Source organism: Rhipicephalus microplus, chromosome 2 (assembly GCF_043290135.1).
Source record: "Rhipicephalus microplus isolate Deutch F79 chromosome 2, USDA_Rmic, whole genome shotgun sequence".
Lineage (NCBI taxonomy): Eukaryota > Metazoa > Arthropoda > Arachnida > Ixodida > Ixodidae > Rhipicephalus > Rhipicephalus microplus.
In genome coordinates this window covers 92369288-92385857 of record NC_134701.1, presented here as the reverse complement: position 1 = coordinate 92385857, position 16570 = coordinate 92369288, and the positions used below count along the sequence as shown (strand labels likewise).

Sequence of the window (16570 nt, the reverse complement as noted above, 5' to 3'; positions counted from 1 at the left end):
TGTTACTTTTAGAAAAGCTCACACGTGCTGTTACGCAATATTGCATGTCATGAATGCCGAAGTAAACAAATGGCGTCGGTGGTTCAGTAGTAGAATACTCGGCTGCCACGCGGGTGACCGGGGTTCGACTTCCTGCCGTAGCATTGTTATTTTTAGAAGAGCTCACACGTGTTGTTACGCAATATTGCATGTCATGAATGCCGCAGTAAACAAATGGCGTCGGTGGTTCAGTGGTAGAATGCTCGCTTGCCACACGGGTGACCCGGGTTCAATTCCCGGCCGACGCATCGTTATCTTTAAAAAAGCTCACGCGTGCTGTTACGCTATATATGCATGCCATGAATGCAGGAGCAAGCAAGTGGTGTTGGTGGTTCAGTGGTAGAATACTCACCTGCTGCGCGGTTGAGGCGGGTTCGATTCCCGGCTGACGCAGTGTTATTTTTATAAAAGCTTATGCATGCTGTTACGCTATATATGCATGCCATGAATGCAGGAGCAAGCAGATGACGTCGGTGGTTCAGCGGTAGGATACTCGCCTGCCACGCGGGTGACCAGGGTTCAAATCCCGGCTGACGCATCGTTATTTTTAGAAAAGCTCACACGTGATATCACGCTATATATGCATGTCATGAATGCAGGAAGAAGCAAATGCCAGCGGTGGTTCAGTGGTAGAATTCTCGCCTGCCACATGGCTGACGCGGCTTCGATTCCCGCCTGACGCATCGTTATTTTTAAAAAGGTCACGCGTGCTGTTACGCAATATTGCATGCCGTGAATGCAGGAGAAAACAAATGGCGTTGGTGGTTCAGTGGTAAAATGCTCGCCTGCCACACGGGTGACCCGGGTTCAATTCCCGGCCGGCGCATCGTTATCTTTAAAAATGCTCACGCGTGCTGTTACGCTATATAGCATTCTATGAATGCAGGAGTAAGCAAGTGGCGTTGGTGGTTCAGTCGTAGAATACGCGGCTGACCCGGCTTCGATTCCCGCCTGACGCATCGTTATTTTTAAAAAGGTCACGCGTGCTGTTACGCAATATTGCATGCCATGAATGCAGGAGTAAGCAAATGGCGTCGGTGGTTCAGTGGTAGAATACTCGCCTGCCACGCGGGTGACCCGTGTTCTATTCCCTGCCGAAGCATTGCTACTTTCAGAAAAGCTCACACGTGCTGTTACGAATTATTGCATATCTTGAATGCAGGAGTAAGCAACTGGCGTTGGTGGTTCAGTGGTAAAATACTCGGCTGCCACGCGGGTGACCCGGGTTCGGTTTCCGGCTGACGCATTGTTATCTTTAAAAAGCTCACGCGTGCTGTTACGCTATATATGTATGCCATGAATGCAGGAGCAAGCAAATGGCGTCGGTGGTTCAGTCGTAGAATACGCGCCTGCCACGCGGATGACCCGGGTTCGGTTCCCGGCTGACGCATCGTTATTTTAAGAAAAGCTCACGCGTGCTGTTACGCAATATTGCATGCCATGAATGCCGGAGTAAGCAAATGGCGTCGGTGGTTCAGCGGTAGGATACTCGCCTGCCACGCGGGTGACCAGGGTTCAAATCCCAGCTGACGCATCGTTATTTTTTGAAAAGCTCACACGTGCTGTTACGCAATATTGCATGTCATGAATGCCGCAGTAAAAAAATGGCGTCGCTGCTTCAATGGCAGAATACTCGATTGCCACGCGGGTGTCCCGGGTTCGATTCCCGGCTGACGCATCGTTATTTTTAGAAAAGCTCACGCGTGCTGTGACGCAATATTGCATGCCATGAATACAGGAGTAAGCAAATGCCGTCGGTGGTTCAGAGGTAGAATACTCGCCTGCCAAGCGTGTGACCCGGGTTCAAATCCCGGCTGACGCATCGTTATTTTTAGAAAAGCTCACGCGTGCTGTTACGCAATATTGCATGCCATGAATGCCGGAGCAAGCAAATGGCGTTGGTGGCTCAGTAGTAGAATACTCGGCTGCCACGCGGGTGACCCGGGTTCGATTCCCTGCCGAAGCATTGTTACTTTTAGAAAAGCTCACACGTGCTGTTACGCAATATTACATGTCATGAATGCCGCAGTAAACAAATGGCGTCGGTGGTTCAGTGGTAGAATGCTCACCTGCCACACGGTGGACCCGGGGTCGATTCCCTGCCGAAGCATTGTTACTTTTAGAAAAGCTCACACGTGCTGTTACGCAATATTGCATGTCATGAACGCCGGAGAAAACAAATGGCGTCAGTGGTTCAGTGGTAAAATGCTCGCCTGCCACACACGTGACCCGGGTTCGAATCCCGGCCGACGCATCGTTATCTTTAAAAAAGCTCACGCGTGCTGTTACGCTCTATATGCATGCCATGAATGCAGGAGTAAGCCAGCGGCGTTGGTGGTTCAGTGATAGAATACTCACCTGCTGCGCGAGTGACCCGGGTCCGATTCCCGGCTGACGCAGTGTTATTTTTAGAAAAGCTTATGCATGCTGTTACGCTATATATGCATGCCATTAATGCAAGAGTAAGCAAACGGCGTCGGTGGTTCAGTGGTAGAATACTCACCTGCCACGTGGGTGACCCGTGTTCGATTCCCGGCCGACGCATTGTTATTTTTAGAAAAGCTCACACGTGCTGTTATGAATTATTGCATGTCATGAATGCAGGATTAAGCAACTGGCGTTGGTGGTTCAGTAGTAGAATACTCGGCTGCCACGCGGGTGACCCGGGTTCAATTCCCTGCCGAAGCATTGTTACTTTTAGAAAAGCTCACACGTGCTGTTACGCAATATTGCATGTCATGAATGCCGAAGTAAACAAATGGCGTCGGTGGTTCAGTAGTAGAATACTCGGCTGCCACGCGGGTGACCGGGGTTCGACTTCCTGCCGTAGCATTGTTATTTTTAGAAGAGCTCACACGTGTTGTTACGCAATATTGCATGTCATGAATGCCGCAGTAAACAAATGGCGTCGGTGGTTCAGTGGTAGAATGCTCGCTTGCCACACGGGTGACCCGGGTTCAATTCCCGGCCGACGCATCGTTATCTTTAAAAAAGCTCACGCGTGCTGTTACGCTATATATGCATGCCATGAATGCAGGAGCAAGCAAGTGGTGTTGGTGGTTCAGTGGTAGAATACTCACCTGCTGCGCGGTTGAGGCGGGTTCGATTCCCGGCTGACGCAGTGTTATTTTTATAAAAGCTTATGCATGCTGTTACGCTATATATGCATGCCATGAATGCAGGAGCAAGCAGATGACGTCGGTGGTTCAGCGGTAGGATACTCGCCTGCCACGCGGGTGACCAGGGTTCAAATCCCGGCTGACGCATCGTTATTTTTAGAAAAGCTCACACGTGATATCACGCTATATATGCATGTCATGAATGCAGGAAGAAGCAAATGCCAGCGGTGGTTCAGTGGTAGAATTCTCGCCTGCCACATGGCTGACGCGGCTTCGATTCCCGCCTGACGCATCGTTATTTTTAAAAAGGTCACGCGTGCTGTTACGCAATATTGCATGCCGTGAATGCAGGAGAAAACAAATGGCGTTGGTGGTTCAGTGGTAAAATGCTCGCCTGCCACACGGGTGACCCGGGTTCAATTCCCGGCCGGCGCATCGTTATCTTTAAAAATGCTCACGCGTGCTGTTACGCTATATAGCATTCTATGAATGCAGGAGTAAGCAAGTGGCGTTGGTGGTTCAGTCGTAGAATACGCGGCTGACCCGGCTTCGATTCCCGCCTGACGCATCGTTATTTTTAAAAAGGTCACGCGTGCTGTTACGCAATATTGCATGCCATGAATGCAGGAGTAAGCAAATGGCGTCGGTGGTTCAGTGGTAGAATACTCGCCTGCCAAGCGGGTGACCCGTGTTCTATTCCCTGCCGAAGCATTGCTACTTTCAGAAAAGCTCACACGTGCTGTTACGAATTATTGCATATCTTGAATGCAGGAGTAAGCAACTGGCGTTGGTGGTTCAGTGGTAAAATACTCGGCTGCCACGCGGGTGACCCGGGTTCGGTTTCCGGCTGACGCATTGTTAATTTGAGAAAAGCTCACACGTGCTGTTACGCAATACTGCATGCCATGAATGCAGGAGTAAGCAAATGGCGTCGGTGGTTCAGCGGTAGAATACTCGCCTGCCACGCGGGTGACCCGGGTTCAATTCCTGGCCGACGCATCGTTATCTTTAAAAAGCTCACGCGTGCTGTTACGCTATATATGTATGCCATGAATGCAGGAGCAAGCAAATGGCGTCGGTGGTTCAGTCGTAGAATACGCGCCTGCCACGCGGCTGACCCGTGTTCGATTCTCGCCTGACGCATCGTTACTTTTAAAAAGGTCACGCGTGCTGTTACGCATTATTGCATGCCGTGAATGCAGGAGAAAACAAATGGCGTCGGTGGTTCAGTGGTATAATACTCGCCTGCCACGCGGGTGACCTGGGTTCTATTCCCTTCCGAAGCATTGTTACTTTTAGAAAAGCTCACACGTGCTGTTACGCAATATTGCATGTCATGAATGCCGCAGTAAACAAACGGCGTCGCTGCTTCAATGGCAGAATACTCGATTGCCACGCGGGATTCCCGGGTTCGATTCCCGGCTGACGCATCGTTATTTTTAGAAAAGCTCACGCGTGCTGTTACGCAATATTGCATGCCATGAATACAGGAGTAAGCAAATGCCGTCGGTTGTTCAGTGGTAGAATACTCGCCTGCCAAGCGTGTGACCCGGGTTCCAATCCCGGCTGACGCATCGTTATTTTTAGAAAAGCTCACGCGTGCTGTTACGCAATATTGCATGCCATGAATGCCGGAGTAAGCAAATGGCGTCGGTGGTTCAGTGGTAGAATACTCACCTGCCACGCGGGCGACCCGTGTTCGATTCCCGGCCGACGCATTGTTATTCTTAGAAAAGCTCACACGTGCTGTTACAAACTATTGCATGTCATGAATGCAGGAGTAAGCAACTGGCGTTGGTGGTTTAGTAGTAGAATACTCGGCTGCCACGCGGGTGACCCGGGTTCGATTCCCTGCCGAAGCATTGTTACTTTTAGAAAAGCTCACACGTGCTGTTACGCAATATTCCATGTCATGAATGCCGCAGTAAACAAATGGCGTCGGTGGTTCAGTGGTAGAATGCTCACCTGCCACACGGGTGACCCGGGGTCGATTCCCTGCCGAAGCATTGTTACTTTTAGAAAAGCTCACACGTGCTGTTACGCAATATTGCATGTCATGAATGCAGGAGTAAGCAAGCGGCGTTGGTGGTTCAGTGGTAGAATACTCACCTGCTGCGCGTGTGACCCGGGTCCGATTCCCGGCTGACGCAGTGTTATTTTTAGAAAAGCTTATGCATGCTGTTACGCTATATATGCATGCCATTAATGCAGGAGTAAGCAAACGGCGTCGGTGGTTCAGTGGTAGAATACTCACCTGCCACGTGGGTGACCCGTGTTCGATTCCCAGGCGAGGCATTGTTATTTTTTGAAAAGCTCACACGTGATATCACGCTATATATGCATGTCATGAATGCAGGAAGAAGCAAATGCCAGCGGTGGTTCAGTGGTAGAATACTCGCCTGCCACATGGCTGACCCGGCTTCGATTCCCGCCTGACGCATCGTTATTTTTAAAAAGGTCACGCGTGCTGTTACGCAATATTGCATGCCGTGAATGCAGGAGAAAACAAATGGCGTCGGTGGTTCAGTGGTAAAATGCTCGCCTGCCACGCGGGTGACCCGGGTTCGATTCCCTGCCGAAGCATTGTTACTTTTAGAAAAGCTCACACGTGCTGTTACAAACTATTGCATGTCTTGAATGCAGGAGTAAGCAACTGGCGTTGGTGGTTCAGTGGTAAAATACTCGGCTGCCACGCGGGTGACCCGGGTTCGGTTTCCGGCTGACGCATTGTTAATTTGAGAAAAGCTCACGCGTGCTGTTACGCTATATATGTATGCCATGAATGCAGGAGCAAGCAAATGGCGTCGGTGGTTCAGTCGTAGAATACGCGCCTGCCACGCGGCTGACCCGTGTTCGATTCTCGCCTGACGCATCGTTATTTTTAAAAAGGTCACGCGTGCTGTTACGCAATATTGCATGCCGTGAATGCAGGAGAAAACAAATGGCGTCGGTGGTTCAGTGGTAAAATGCTCGCCTGCCACACGGGTGACCTGGGTTCTATTCCCTTCCGAAGCATTGTTACTTTTAGAAAAGCTCACACGTGCTGTTACGCAATATTGCATGTCATGAATGCCGCAGTAAACAAACGGCGTCGCTGCTTCAATGGCAGAATACTCGATTGCCACGCGGGATTCCCGGGTTCGATTCCCGGCTGACGCATCGTTATTTTTAGAAAAGCTCACGCGTGCTGTTACGCAATATTGCATGCCATGAATACAGGAGCAAGCAAATGGCGTCGGTGGCTCAGTGGTAGAATACTCGCCTGCCACGCGGGTGACCTGGGTTCTATTCCCTTCCGAAGCATTGTTACTTTTAGAAAAGCTCACACGTGCTGTTACGAATTTGTGCATGTCTTGAATGGAAGAGTAAGCAACTGGCGTCGGTGGTTCAGTGGTAGAATACTCGGCTGCCACGGGGGTGACCCGGGTTTGGTTCCCAGCTGACGCATCGTTATTTTTAGAAAAGCTCACGCGTGCTGTTACGCAATATTCCATGTCATGAATGCCGCAGTAAACAAATGGCGTCGGTGGTTCAGTGGTAGAATGCTCACCTGCCACACGGGTGACCCGGGGTCGATTCCCTGCCGAAGCATTGTTACTTTTAGAAAAGCTCACACGTGCTGTTACGCAATATTCCATGTCATGAATGCCGCAGTAAACAAATGGCGTCGGTGGTTCAGTGGTAGAATGCTCACCTGCCACACAGTGGACCCAAGGTCGATTCCCTGCCGAAGCATTGTTACTTTTAGAAAAGCTCACACGTGCTGTTACGCAATATTGCATGTCATGAACGCCGGAGAAAACAAATGGCGTCAGTGGTTCAGTGGTAAAATGCTCGCCTGCCACACGGGTGACCCGGGTTCGATTCCCGGCCGACGCATCGTTATCTTTAAAAAAGCTCACGCGTGCTGTTACGCTCTATATGCATGCCATGAATGCAGGAGTAAGCAAGCGGCGTTGGTGGTTCAGTGGTAGAATACTCACCTGCTGCGCGGTTGACCCGGGTTCGATTCCCGGCTGACGCAGTGTTATTTTTATAAAAGCTTATGCATGCTGTTACGCTATATATGCATGCCATGAATGCAGGAGCAAGCAGATGGCGTCGGTGGTTCAGCGGTAGAATACTCGCCTGCCACGCGGATGACCCGGGTTCAATTCCTGGCCGGCGCATCGTTATCTTTAAAAAGCTCACGCGTGCTGTTACGCTATATATGTATGCCATGAATGCAGGAGCAAGCAAATGGCGTCGGTGGTTCAGTCGTAGAATACTCGCCTGCCACGCGGGTGACCCGGGTTCGATTCCCGGTCGACGCATTGTTACTTTTAGAAAGGCTCACGCGTGCTGTTACGAATTATTGCATGTCATGACTGCAGCAGTAAGAAACTGGCGTTGGTGGTTCAGTGGTAGAATACTCGCCTGCCACACGGCTGACCCGGCTTCGATTCCCGCCTGACGCATCGTTATTTTTAAAAAGGTCACGCGTGCTGTAACGCAATATTGCATGCCGTGAATGCAGGAGAAAACAAATGGCGTCGGTGGTTCAGTGGTAAAATGCTCGCCTGCCACACGGGTGACCCGGGCTCAATTCCCGGCCGGCGCATCGTTATCTTTAAAAATGCTCACGCGTGCTGTTACGCTATATAGCATTCTATGAATGCAGGAGTAAGCAAGTGGCTTTGGTGGTTCAATCGTAGAATACGCGGCTGACCCGGCTTCGATTCCCGGCTGACGCATCGTTATTTTTAGAAAAGCTCACGCGTGCTGTTACGCAATATTGCATGCCATGAATACAGGAGTAAGCAAATGCCGTCGGTTGTTCAGTGGTAGAATACTCGCCTGCCAAGCGTGTGACCCGGGTTCCAATCCCGGCTGAGGCATCGTTATTTTTAGAAAAGCTCACGCGTGCTGTTACGCAATATTGCATGCCATGAATGCCGGAGTAAGCAAATGGCGTCGGTGGTTCAGTGGTAGAATACTCACCTGCCACGCGGGCGACCCGTGTTCGATTCCCGGCCGACGCATTGTTATTCTTAGAAAAGCTCACACGTGCTGTTACAAACTATTGCATGTCATGAATGCAGGAGTAAGCAACTGGCGTTGGTGGTTTAGTAGTAGAATACTCGGCTGCCACGCGGGTGACCCGGGTTCGATTCCCTGCCGAAGCATTGTTACTTTTAGAAAAGCTCACACGTGCTGTTACGCAATATTCCATGTCATGAATGCCGCAGTAAACAAATGGCGTCGGTGGTTCAGTGGTAGAATGCTCACCTGCCACACGGGTGACCCGGGGTCGATTCCCTGCCGAAGCATTGTTACTTTTAGAAAAGCTCACACGTGCTGTTACGCAATATTGCATGTCATGAACGCCGGAGAAAACAAATGGCGTCAGTGGTTCAGTGGTAAAATGCTCGCCTGCCACACGGGTGACCCGGGTTCGATTCCCGGCCGACGCATCGTTATCTTTAAAAAAGCTCACGCGTGCTGTTACGCTCTATATGCATGCCATGAATGCAGGAGTAAGCAAGCGGCGTTGGTGGTTCAGTGGTAGAATACTCACCTGCTGCGCGTGTGACCCGGGTCCGATTCCCGGCTGACGCAGTGTTATTTTTAGAAAAGCTTATGCATGCTGTTACGCTATATATGCATGCCATTAATGCAGGAGTAAGCAAACGGCGTCGGTGGTTCAGTGGTAGAATACTCACCTGCCACGTGGGTGACCCGTGTTCGATTCCCAGGCGAGGCATTGTTATTTTTTGAAAAGCTCACACGTGATATCACGCTATATATGCATGTCATGAATGCAGGAAGAAGCAAATGCCAGCGGTGGTTCAGTGGTAGAATACTCGCCTGCCACATGGCTGACCCGGCTTCGATTCCCGCCTGACGCATCGTTATTTTTAAAAAGGTCACGCGTGCTGTTACGCAATATTGCATGCCGTGAATGCAGGAGAAAACAAATGGCGTCGGTGGTTCAGTGGTAAAATGCTCGCCTGCCACGCGGGTGACCCGGGTTCGATTCCCTGCCGAAGCATTGTTACTTTTAGAAAAGCTCACACGTGCTGTTACAAACTATTGCATGTCTTGAATGCAGGAGTAAGCAACTGGCGTTGGTGGTTCAGTGGTAAAATACTCGGCTGCCACGCGGGTGACCCGGGTTCGGTTTCCGGCTGACGCATTGTTAATTTGAGAAAAGCTCACGCGTGCTGTTACGCTATATATGTATGCCATGAATGCAGGAGCAAGCAAATGGCGTCGGTGGTTCAGTCGTAGAATACGCGCCTGCCACGCGGCTGACCCGTGTTCGATTCTCGCCTGACGCATCGTTATTTTTAAAAAGGTCACGCGTGCTGTTACGCAATATTGCATGCCGTGAATGCAGGAGAAAACAAATGGCGTCGGTGGTTCAGTGGTAAAATGCTCGCCTGCCACACGGGTGACCTGGGTTCTATTCCCTTCCGAAGCATTGTTACTTTTAGAAAAGCTCACACGTGCTGTTACGCAATATTGCATGTCATGAATGCCGCAGTAAACAAACGGCGTCGCTGCTTCAATGGCAGAATACTCGATTGCCACGCGGGATTCCCGGGTTCGATTCCCGGCTGACGCATCGTTATTTTTAGAAAAGCTCACGCGTGCTGTTACGCAATATTGCATGCCATGAATACAGGAGCAAGCAAATGGCGTCGGTGGCTCAGTGGTAGAATACTCGCCTGCCACGCGGGTGACCTGGGTTCTATTCCCTTCCGAAGCATTGTTACTTTTAGAAAAGCTCACACGTGCTGTTACGAATTTGTGCATGTCTTGAATGCAAGAGTAAGCAACTGGCGTCGGTGGTTCAGTGGTAGAATACTCGGCTGCCACGGGGGTGACCCGGGTTTGGTTCCCAGCTGACGCATCGTTATTTTTAGAAAAGCTCACGCGTGCTGTTACGCAATATTCCATGTCATGAATGCCGCAGTAAACAAATGGCGTCGGTGGTTCAGTGGTAGAATGCTCACCTGCCACACGGGTGACCCGGGGTCGATTCCCTGCCGAAGCATTGTTACTTTTAGAAAAGCTCACACGTGCTGTTACGCAATATTCCATGTCATGAATGCCGCAGTAAACAAATGGCGTCGGTGGTTCAGTGGTAGAATGCTCACCTGCCACACAGTGGACCCAAGGTCGATTCCCTGCCGAAGCATTGTTACTTTTAGAAAAGCTCACACGTGCTGTTACGCAATATTGCATGTCATGAACGCCGGAGAAAACAAATGGCGTCAGTGGTTCAGTGGTAAAATGCTCGCCTGCCACACGGGTGACCCGGGTTCGATTCCCGGCCGACGCATCGTTATCTTTAAAAAAGCTCACGCGTGCTGTTACGCTCTATATGCATGCCATGAATGCAGGAGTAAGCAAGCGGCGTTGGTGGTTCAGTGGTAGAATACTCACCTGCTGCGCGGTTGACCCGGGTTCGATTCCCGGCTGACGCAGTGTTATTTTTATAAAAGCTTATGCATGCTGTTACGCTATATATGCATGCCATGAATGCAGGAGCAAGCAGATGGCGTCGGTGGTTCAGCGGTAGAATACTCGCCTGCCACGCGGATGACCCGGGTTCAATTCCTGGCCGGCGCATCGTTATCTTTAAAAAGCTCACGCGTGCTGTTACGCTATATATGTATGCCATGAATGCAGGAGCAAGCAAATGGCGTCGGTGGTTCAGTCGTAGAATACTCGCCTGCCACGCGGGTGACCCGGGTTCGATTCCCGGTCGACGCATTGTTACTTTTAGAAAGGCTCACGCGTGCTGTTACGAATTATTGCATGTCATGACTGCAGCAGTAAGAAACTGGCGTTGGTGGTTCAGTGGTAGAATACTCGCCTGCCACACGGCTGACCCGGCTTCGATTCCCGCCTGACGCATCGTTATTTTTAAAAAGGTCACGCGTGCTGTAACGCAATATTGCATGCCGTGAATGCAGGAGAAAACAAATGGCGTCGGTGGTTCAGTGGTAAAATGCTCGCCTGCCACACGGGTGACCCGGGCTCAATTCCCGGCCGGCGCATCGTTATCTTTAAAAATGCTCACGCGTGCTGTTACGCTATATAGCATTCTATGAATGCAGGAGTAAGCAAGTGGCTTTGGTGGTTCAATCGTAGAATACGCGGCTGACCCGGCTTCGATTCCCACCTGACGCATCGTTATTTTTAAAAAGGTCACGCGTGCTGTTACGCAATATTGCATGCCATGAATGCAGGAGTAAGCAAATGGCGTCGGTGGTTCAGTGGTAGAATACTCGCCTGCCACGCGGGTGACCCGTGTTCTATTCCCTGCCGAAGCATTGCTACTTTCAGAAAAGCTCACACGTGCTGTTACGAATTATTGCATATCTTGAATGCTGGAGTAAGCAACTGGCGTTCGTGGTTCAGTGGTAAAATACTCGGCTGCCACGCGGGTGACCCGGGTTCGGTTTCCGGCTGACGCATTGTTAATTTGAGAAAAGCTCACACGTGCTGTTACGCAATACTGCATGCCATGAATGCCGCAGTAAACAAATGGCGTCGGTGCTTCAGTGACAGAATACTCGATTGCCACGCGGGTGTCCCTGGTTCGATTCCCGGCTGACGCATCGTTATTTTTAGAAAAGCTCACGCGTGCTGTTACGCAATATTGCATGCCATGAATACAGAAGTAAGCAACTGGCGTTGGTGGTTCAGTAGTAGAATACTCGGCTGCCACGGGGGTGACCCGGGTTCAGTTCCCGGCTGACGCATCGTTATTTTTAGAAAAGCTCACGCGTGCTGTTACGCAATATTGCATGCCATGAATGCAGGAGAAAGCAAATGGCGTCGGTGGTTCAGTGGTAGAATACTCGCCTGCCACGCGGGTGACCTGGGTTCTATTCCCTTCCGAAGCATTGTTACTTTTAGAAAAGCTCACACGTGCTGTTACCAATTTTTGCATGTCTTGAATGCAAGAGTAAGCAACTGGCGTTGGTGGTTCAGTGGTAGAATACTCGGCTGCCACGTTGGTGACCCGGGTTCGGTTCCCGGCTGACGCATCGTTATATTTAGAAAAGCTCACGCGTGCTGTTACGCAATATTGCATGCCATGAATGCCGGAGTAATCAAATGGTGTCGGTGGTTCAGCGGTAGAATACTCGCCTGCTACGCGGGTGACCATGGTTCAAATCCCGGCTGATGCATCGTTATTTTTAGAAAAGCTCACACGTGCTGTTACGATATACTGCATGTCATGAATGCCGCAGTAAACAAATGGCGTCGGTGCTTCAGTGACAGAATACTCGATTGCCACGCGGGTGTCCCTGGTTCGATTCCCGGCTGACGCATCGTTATTTTTAGAAAAGCTCGCGCGTGCTGTTACGCAATATTGCATGCCATGAATACAGGAGTAAGCAACTGGCGTTGGTGGTTCAGTAGTAGAATACTCGGCTGCCACGGGGGTGACCCGGGTTCAGTTCCCGGCTGACGCATCGTTATTTTTAGAAAAGCTCACGCGTGCTGTTACGCAATATTGCATGCCATGAATGCCGGAGTAAGCAAACGGCGTCGGTGGTTCAGTGGTAGAATACTCACCTGCAAGCGGGTGACCGGTGTTCGATTCCCGGCCAACGCATTGTTATTTTTAGAAAAGCTCACACGTGCTGTTACGAACTATTGCATGTCATGAATGCAGGAGTAAGCAACTGGCGTTGGTGGTTCAGTAGTAGAATACTCGGCTGCCACGCGGGTGACCCGGGTTCCATTCCCTGCCAAAGCATGGATACTTTTAGAAAAGCTCACCCGTGCTGTTACGCAATATTGCATGTCATGAATGCCGCAGTAAACAGATGGCGTCGGTGGTTCAGTGATAGAATGCTTGCCGGCCACACGGGTGACCCGGGGTCGATTCCCTGCAGAAGCATTGTTACATTTAGAAAAGCTCACACGTGCTGTTACGCAATATTGCATGCCATGAATGCAGGAGCAAGCAAATGGCGTCGGTGGTTCAGTCGTAGAATACACGCCTGCCACGCGGCTGACCCGGCTTCGATTCCCGCCTGACGCGTCGTTATTTTTAAAAAGGTCACGCGTGCTGTTACGCATTATTGCATGCCATGAATGCAGGAGTAAGCAAATGGCGTCGGTGGTTCAGTGGTAGAATACTCGCCTGCCACGCGGGTGACCAGTGTTCTATTCCCTGCCGAAGCATTGCTACTTTTAGAAAAGCTCACACGTGCTGTTACGAATTATTGAATATCTTGAATGCAGGAGTAAGCAAATGGCATTGGTGGTTCAGTGGTAAAATACTCGGCTGCCACGCGGGTGACCCGGGTTCGGTTCCCGGCTGACGCATCGTTAATTTTAGAAAAGCTCACACGTGCTGTTACGCAATACTGCATGCCATGAATGCAGGAGTAAGCAAATGGCGTCGGTGGTTCAGCGGTAGAATACTCGCCTGCCACGCGGGTGACCCGGGTTCAATTCCTGGCCGACGCATCGTTATCTTTAAAAAGCTCACGCGTGCTGTTACGCTATATATGTATGCCATGAATGCAGGAGCAAGCAAATGGCGTCGGTGGTTCAGTCGTAGAATACGCGCCTGCCACGCGGATGACCCGGGTTCGGTTCCCGGCTGACGCATCGTTATTTTAAGAAAAGCTCACGCGTGCTGTTACGCAATATTGCATGCCATGAATGCCGGAGTAAGCAAATGGCGTCGGTGGTTCAGCGGTAGGATACTCGCCTGCCACGCGGGTGACCAGGGTTCAAATCCCAGCTGACGCATCGTTATTTTTTGAAAAGCTCACACGTGCTGTTACGCAATATTGCATGTCATGAATGCCGCAGTAAAAAAATGGCGTCGCTGCTTCAATGGCAGAATACTCGATTGCCACGCGGGTGTCCCGGGTTCGATTCCCGGCTGACGCATCGTTATTTTTAGAAAAGCTCACGCGTGCTGTGACGCAATATTGCATGCCATGAATACAGGAGTAAGCAAATGCCGTCGGTGGTTCAGAGGTAGAATACTCGCCTGCCAAGCGTGTGACCCGGGTTCAAATCCCGGCTGACGCATCGTTATTTTTAGAAAAGCTCACGCGTGCTGTTACGCAATATTGCATGCCATGAATGCCGGAGCAAGCAAATGGCGTTGGTGGCTCAGTAGTAGAATACTCGGCTGCCACGCGGGTGACCCGGGTTCGATTCCCTGCCGAAGCATTGTTACTTTTAGAAAAGCTCACACGTGCTGTTACGCAATATTACATGTCATGAATGCCGCAGTAAACAAATGGCGTCGGTGGTTCAGTGGTAGAATGCTCACCTGCCACACGGTGGACCCGGGGTCGATTCCCTGCCGAAGCATTGTTACTTTTAGAAAAGCTCACACGTGCTGTTACGCAATATTGCATGTCATGAACGCCGGAGAAAACAAATGGCGTCAGTGGTTCAGTGGTAAAATGCTCGCCTGCCACACGGGTGACCCGGGTTCGATTCCCGGCCGACGCATCGTTATCTTTAAAAAAGCTCACGCGTGCTGTTACGCTCTATATGCATGCCATGAATGCAGGAGTAAGCAAGCGGCGTTGGTGGTTCAGTGATAGAATACTCACCTGCTGCGCGAGTGACCCGGGTCCGATTCCCGGCTGACGCAGTGTTATTTTTAGAAAAGCTTATGCATGCTGTTACGCTATATATGCATGCCATTAATGCAAGAGTAAGCAAACGGCGTCGGTGGTTCAGTGGTAGAATACTCACCTGCCACGTGGGTGACCCGTGTTCGATTCCCGGCCGACGCATTGTTATTTTTAGAAAAGCTCACACGTGCTGTTATGAATTATTGCATGTCATGAATGCAGGATTAAGCAACTGGCGTTGGTGGTTCAGTAGTAGAATACTCGGCTGCCACGCGGGTGACCCGGGTTCAATTCCCTGCCGAAGCATTGTTACTTTTAGAAAAGCTCACACGTGCTGTTACGCAATATTGCATGTCATGAATGCCGCAGTAAACAAATGGCGTCGGTGGTTCAGTAGTAGAATACTCGGCTGCCACGCGGGTGACCGGGGTTCGACTTCCTGCCGTAGCATTGTTATTTTTAGAAGAGCTCACACGTGTTGTTACGCAATATTGCATGTCATGAATGCCGCAGTAAACAAATGGCGTCGGTGGTTCAGTGGTAGAATGCTCGCTTGCCACACGGGTGACCCGGGTTCAATTCCCGGCCGACGCATCGTTATCTTTAAAAAAGCTCACGCGTGCTGTTACGCTATATATGCATGCCATGAATGCAGGAGCAAGCAAGTGGTGTTGGTGGTTCAGTGGTAGAATACTCACCTGCTGCGCGGTTGAGGCGGGTTCGATTCCCGGCTGACGCAGTGTTATTATTATAAAAGCTTATGCATGCTGTTACGCTATATATGCATGCCATGAATGCAGGAGCAAGCAGATGACGTCGGTGGTTCAGCGGTAGGATACTCGCCTGCCACGCGGGTGACCAGGGTTCAAATCCCGGCTGACGCATCGTTATTTTTAGAAAAGCTCACACGTGATATCACGCTATATATGCATGTCATGAATGCAGGAAGAAGCAAATGCCAGCGGTGGTTCAGTGGTAGAATTCTCGCCTGCCACATGGCTGACGCGGCTTCGATTCCCGCCTGACGCATCGTTATTTTTAAAAAGGTCACGCGTGCTGTTACGCAATATTGCATGCCGTGAATGCAGGAGAAAACAAATGGCGTTGGTGGTTCAGTGGTAAAATGCTCGCCTGCCACACGGGTGACCCGGGTTCAATTCCCGGCCGGCGCATCGTTATCTTTAAAAATGCTCACGCTTGCTGTTACGCTATATAGCATTCTATGAATGCAGGAGTAAGCAAGTGGCGTTGGTGGTTCAGTCGTAGAATACGCGGCTGACCCGGCTTCGATTCCCGCCTGACGCATCGTTATTTTTATAAAGGTCACGCGTGCTGTTACGCAATATTGCATGCCATGAATGCAGGAGTAAGCAAATGGCGTCGGTGGTTCAGTGGTAGAATACTCGCCTGCCACGCGGGTGAGCCGTGTTCTATTCCCTGCCGAAGCATTGCTACTTTCAGAAAAGCTCACACGTGCTGTTACGAATTATTGCATATCTTGAATGCAGGAGTAAGCAACTGGCGTTGGTGGTTCAGTGGTAAAATACTCGGCTGCCACGCGGGTGACCCGGGTTCGGTTTCCGGCTGACGCATTGTTAATTTGAGAAAAGCTCACACGTGCTGTTACGCAATACTGCATGCCATGAATGCAGGAGTAAGCAAATGGCGTCGGTGGTTCAGCGGTAGAATACTCGCCTGCCACGCGGGTGACCCGGGTTCAATTCCTGGCCGACGCATCGTTATCTTTAAAAAGCTCACGCGTGCTGTTACGCTATATATGTATGCCATGAATGC

At 50.6% G+C, this 16570-nt stretch overlaps 39 non-coding genes across 39 annotated transcripts; all 39 read left to right on the top strand.

The window, feature by feature from the left end:
* The first annotated feature begins 216 nt into the window (after positions 1-216).
* Positions 217-287, top strand: TRNAG-GCC (transfer RNA glycine (anticodon GCC)). Its single transcript has one exon. It is a non-coding gene; the product is annotated as a tRNA-Gly (tRNA).
* A 219-nt stretch (positions 288-506) lies between these two features.
* TRNAG-GCC (transfer RNA glycine (anticodon GCC)) lies at positions 507-577 on the top strand. The gene has a single exon. It is a non-coding gene; the product is annotated as a tRNA-Gly (tRNA).
* Positions 578-794: 217 nt separating this feature from the next.
* TRNAG-GCC (transfer RNA glycine (anticodon GCC)) lies at positions 795-865 on the top strand. The gene has a single exon. It is a non-coding gene; the product is annotated as a tRNA-Gly (tRNA).
* A 637-nt stretch (positions 866-1502) lies between these two features.
* Positions 1503-1573, top strand: TRNAG-GCC (transfer RNA glycine (anticodon GCC)). Its single transcript has one exon. It is a non-coding gene; the product is annotated as a tRNA-Gly (tRNA).
* Positions 1574-1789: 216 nt separating this feature from the next.
* On the top strand, positions 1790-1861 carry TRNAG-GCC (transfer RNA glycine (anticodon GCC)). The gene has a single exon. It is a non-coding gene; the product is annotated as a tRNA-Gly (tRNA).
* Positions 1862-2367: 506 nt separating this feature from the next.
* On the top strand, positions 2368-2438 carry TRNAS-GCU (transfer RNA serine (anticodon GCU)). Its single transcript has one exon. It is a non-coding gene; the product is annotated as a tRNA-Ser (tRNA).
* Positions 2439-2512: 74 nt separating this feature from the next.
* On the top strand, positions 2513-2583 carry TRNAG-GCC (transfer RNA glycine (anticodon GCC)). Its single transcript has one exon. It is a non-coding gene; the product is annotated as a tRNA-Gly (tRNA).
* A 361-nt stretch (positions 2584-2944) lies between these two features.
* On the top strand, positions 2945-3015 carry TRNAG-GCC (transfer RNA glycine (anticodon GCC)). Its single transcript has one exon. It is a non-coding gene; the product is annotated as a tRNA-Gly (tRNA).
* Positions 3016-3234: 219 nt separating this feature from the next.
* On the top strand, positions 3235-3305 carry TRNAG-GCC (transfer RNA glycine (anticodon GCC)). The gene has a single exon. It is a non-coding gene; the product is annotated as a tRNA-Gly (tRNA).
* Positions 3306-3522: 217 nt separating this feature from the next.
* On the top strand, positions 3523-3593 carry TRNAG-GCC (transfer RNA glycine (anticodon GCC)). The gene has a single exon. It is a non-coding gene; the product is annotated as a tRNA-Gly (tRNA).
* A 493-nt stretch (positions 3594-4086) lies between these two features.
* Positions 4087-4157, top strand: TRNAG-GCC (transfer RNA glycine (anticodon GCC)). The gene has a single exon. It is a non-coding gene; the product is annotated as a tRNA-Gly (tRNA).
* A 648-nt stretch (positions 4158-4805) lies between these two features.
* On the top strand, positions 4806-4876 carry TRNAG-GCC (transfer RNA glycine (anticodon GCC)). Its single transcript has one exon. It is a non-coding gene; the product is annotated as a tRNA-Gly (tRNA).
* A 361-nt stretch (positions 4877-5237) lies between these two features.
* Positions 5238-5308, top strand: TRNAS-GCU (transfer RNA serine (anticodon GCU)). Its single transcript has one exon. It is a non-coding gene; the product is annotated as a tRNA-Ser (tRNA).
* A 362-nt stretch (positions 5309-5670) lies between these two features.
* TRNAG-GCC (transfer RNA glycine (anticodon GCC)) lies at positions 5671-5741 on the top strand. The gene has a single exon. It is a non-coding gene; the product is annotated as a tRNA-Gly (tRNA).
* A 1225-nt stretch (positions 5742-6966) lies between these two features.
* On the top strand, positions 6967-7037 carry TRNAG-GCC (transfer RNA glycine (anticodon GCC)). The gene has a single exon. It is a non-coding gene; the product is annotated as a tRNA-Gly (tRNA).
* A 74-nt stretch (positions 7038-7111) lies between these two features.
* On the top strand, positions 7112-7182 carry TRNAS-GCU (transfer RNA serine (anticodon GCU)). The gene has a single exon. It is a non-coding gene; the product is annotated as a tRNA-Ser (tRNA).
* A 74-nt stretch (positions 7183-7256) lies between these two features.
* TRNAG-GCC (transfer RNA glycine (anticodon GCC)) lies at positions 7257-7327 on the top strand. The gene has a single exon. It is a non-coding gene; the product is annotated as a tRNA-Gly (tRNA).
* A 73-nt stretch (positions 7328-7400) lies between these two features.
* Positions 7401-7471, top strand: TRNAG-GCC (transfer RNA glycine (anticodon GCC)). The gene has a single exon. It is a non-coding gene; the product is annotated as a tRNA-Gly (tRNA).
* Positions 7472-7687: 216 nt separating this feature from the next.
* TRNAG-GCC (transfer RNA glycine (anticodon GCC)) lies at positions 7688-7758 on the top strand. Its single transcript has one exon. It is a non-coding gene; the product is annotated as a tRNA-Gly (tRNA).
* A 205-nt stretch (positions 7759-7963) lies between these two features.
* On the top strand, positions 7964-8035 carry TRNAG-GCC (transfer RNA glycine (anticodon GCC)). The gene has a single exon. It is a non-coding gene; the product is annotated as a tRNA-Gly (tRNA).
* Positions 8036-8108: 73 nt separating this feature from the next.
* Positions 8109-8179, top strand: TRNAG-GCC (transfer RNA glycine (anticodon GCC)). Its single transcript has one exon. It is a non-coding gene; the product is annotated as a tRNA-Gly (tRNA).
* A 361-nt stretch (positions 8180-8540) lies between these two features.
* On the top strand, positions 8541-8611 carry TRNAG-GCC (transfer RNA glycine (anticodon GCC)). The gene has a single exon. It is a non-coding gene; the product is annotated as a tRNA-Gly (tRNA).
* A 74-nt stretch (positions 8612-8685) lies between these two features.
* Positions 8686-8756, top strand: TRNAS-GCU (transfer RNA serine (anticodon GCU)). The gene has a single exon. It is a non-coding gene; the product is annotated as a tRNA-Ser (tRNA).
* Positions 8757-9118: 362 nt separating this feature from the next.
* On the top strand, positions 9119-9189 carry TRNAG-GCC (transfer RNA glycine (anticodon GCC)). Its single transcript has one exon. It is a non-coding gene; the product is annotated as a tRNA-Gly (tRNA).
* Positions 9190-10414: 1225 nt separating this feature from the next.
* On the top strand, positions 10415-10485 carry TRNAG-GCC (transfer RNA glycine (anticodon GCC)). The gene has a single exon. It is a non-coding gene; the product is annotated as a tRNA-Gly (tRNA).
* A 74-nt stretch (positions 10486-10559) lies between these two features.
* TRNAS-GCU (transfer RNA serine (anticodon GCU)) lies at positions 10560-10630 on the top strand. Its single transcript has one exon. It is a non-coding gene; the product is annotated as a tRNA-Ser (tRNA).
* A 74-nt stretch (positions 10631-10704) lies between these two features.
* Positions 10705-10775, top strand: TRNAG-GCC (transfer RNA glycine (anticodon GCC)). The gene has a single exon. It is a non-coding gene; the product is annotated as a tRNA-Gly (tRNA).
* A 73-nt stretch (positions 10776-10848) lies between these two features.
* Positions 10849-10919, top strand: TRNAG-GCC (transfer RNA glycine (anticodon GCC)). Its single transcript has one exon. It is a non-coding gene; the product is annotated as a tRNA-Gly (tRNA).
* Positions 10920-11135: 216 nt separating this feature from the next.
* Positions 11136-11206, top strand: TRNAG-GCC (transfer RNA glycine (anticodon GCC)). The gene has a single exon. It is a non-coding gene; the product is annotated as a tRNA-Gly (tRNA).
* Positions 11207-13569: 2363 nt separating this feature from the next.
* TRNAG-GCC (transfer RNA glycine (anticodon GCC)) lies at positions 13570-13640 on the top strand. Its single transcript has one exon. It is a non-coding gene; the product is annotated as a tRNA-Gly (tRNA).
* Positions 13641-13857: 217 nt separating this feature from the next.
* On the top strand, positions 13858-13928 carry TRNAG-GCC (transfer RNA glycine (anticodon GCC)). Its single transcript has one exon. It is a non-coding gene; the product is annotated as a tRNA-Gly (tRNA).
* Positions 13929-14144: 216 nt separating this feature from the next.
* On the top strand, positions 14145-14216 carry TRNAG-GCC (transfer RNA glycine (anticodon GCC)). Its single transcript has one exon. It is a non-coding gene; the product is annotated as a tRNA-Gly (tRNA).
* A 361-nt stretch (positions 14217-14577) lies between these two features.
* Positions 14578-14648, top strand: TRNAG-GCC (transfer RNA glycine (anticodon GCC)). The gene has a single exon. It is a non-coding gene; the product is annotated as a tRNA-Gly (tRNA).
* Positions 14649-14722: 74 nt separating this feature from the next.
* TRNAS-GCU (transfer RNA serine (anticodon GCU)) lies at positions 14723-14793 on the top strand. The gene has a single exon. It is a non-coding gene; the product is annotated as a tRNA-Ser (tRNA).
* Positions 14794-14867: 74 nt separating this feature from the next.
* On the top strand, positions 14868-14938 carry TRNAG-GCC (transfer RNA glycine (anticodon GCC)). Its single transcript has one exon. It is a non-coding gene; the product is annotated as a tRNA-Gly (tRNA).
* Positions 14939-15299: 361 nt separating this feature from the next.
* On the top strand, positions 15300-15370 carry TRNAG-GCC (transfer RNA glycine (anticodon GCC)). The gene has a single exon. It is a non-coding gene; the product is annotated as a tRNA-Gly (tRNA).
* Positions 15371-15589: 219 nt separating this feature from the next.
* Positions 15590-15660, top strand: TRNAG-GCC (transfer RNA glycine (anticodon GCC)). The gene has a single exon. It is a non-coding gene; the product is annotated as a tRNA-Gly (tRNA).
* Positions 15661-15877: 217 nt separating this feature from the next.
* Positions 15878-15948, top strand: TRNAG-GCC (transfer RNA glycine (anticodon GCC)). Its single transcript has one exon. It is a non-coding gene; the product is annotated as a tRNA-Gly (tRNA).
* A 493-nt stretch (positions 15949-16441) lies between these two features.
* On the top strand, positions 16442-16512 carry TRNAG-GCC (transfer RNA glycine (anticodon GCC)). The gene has a single exon. It is a non-coding gene; the product is annotated as a tRNA-Gly (tRNA).
* The last annotated feature ends 58 nt before the right edge of the window (positions 16513-16570 follow it).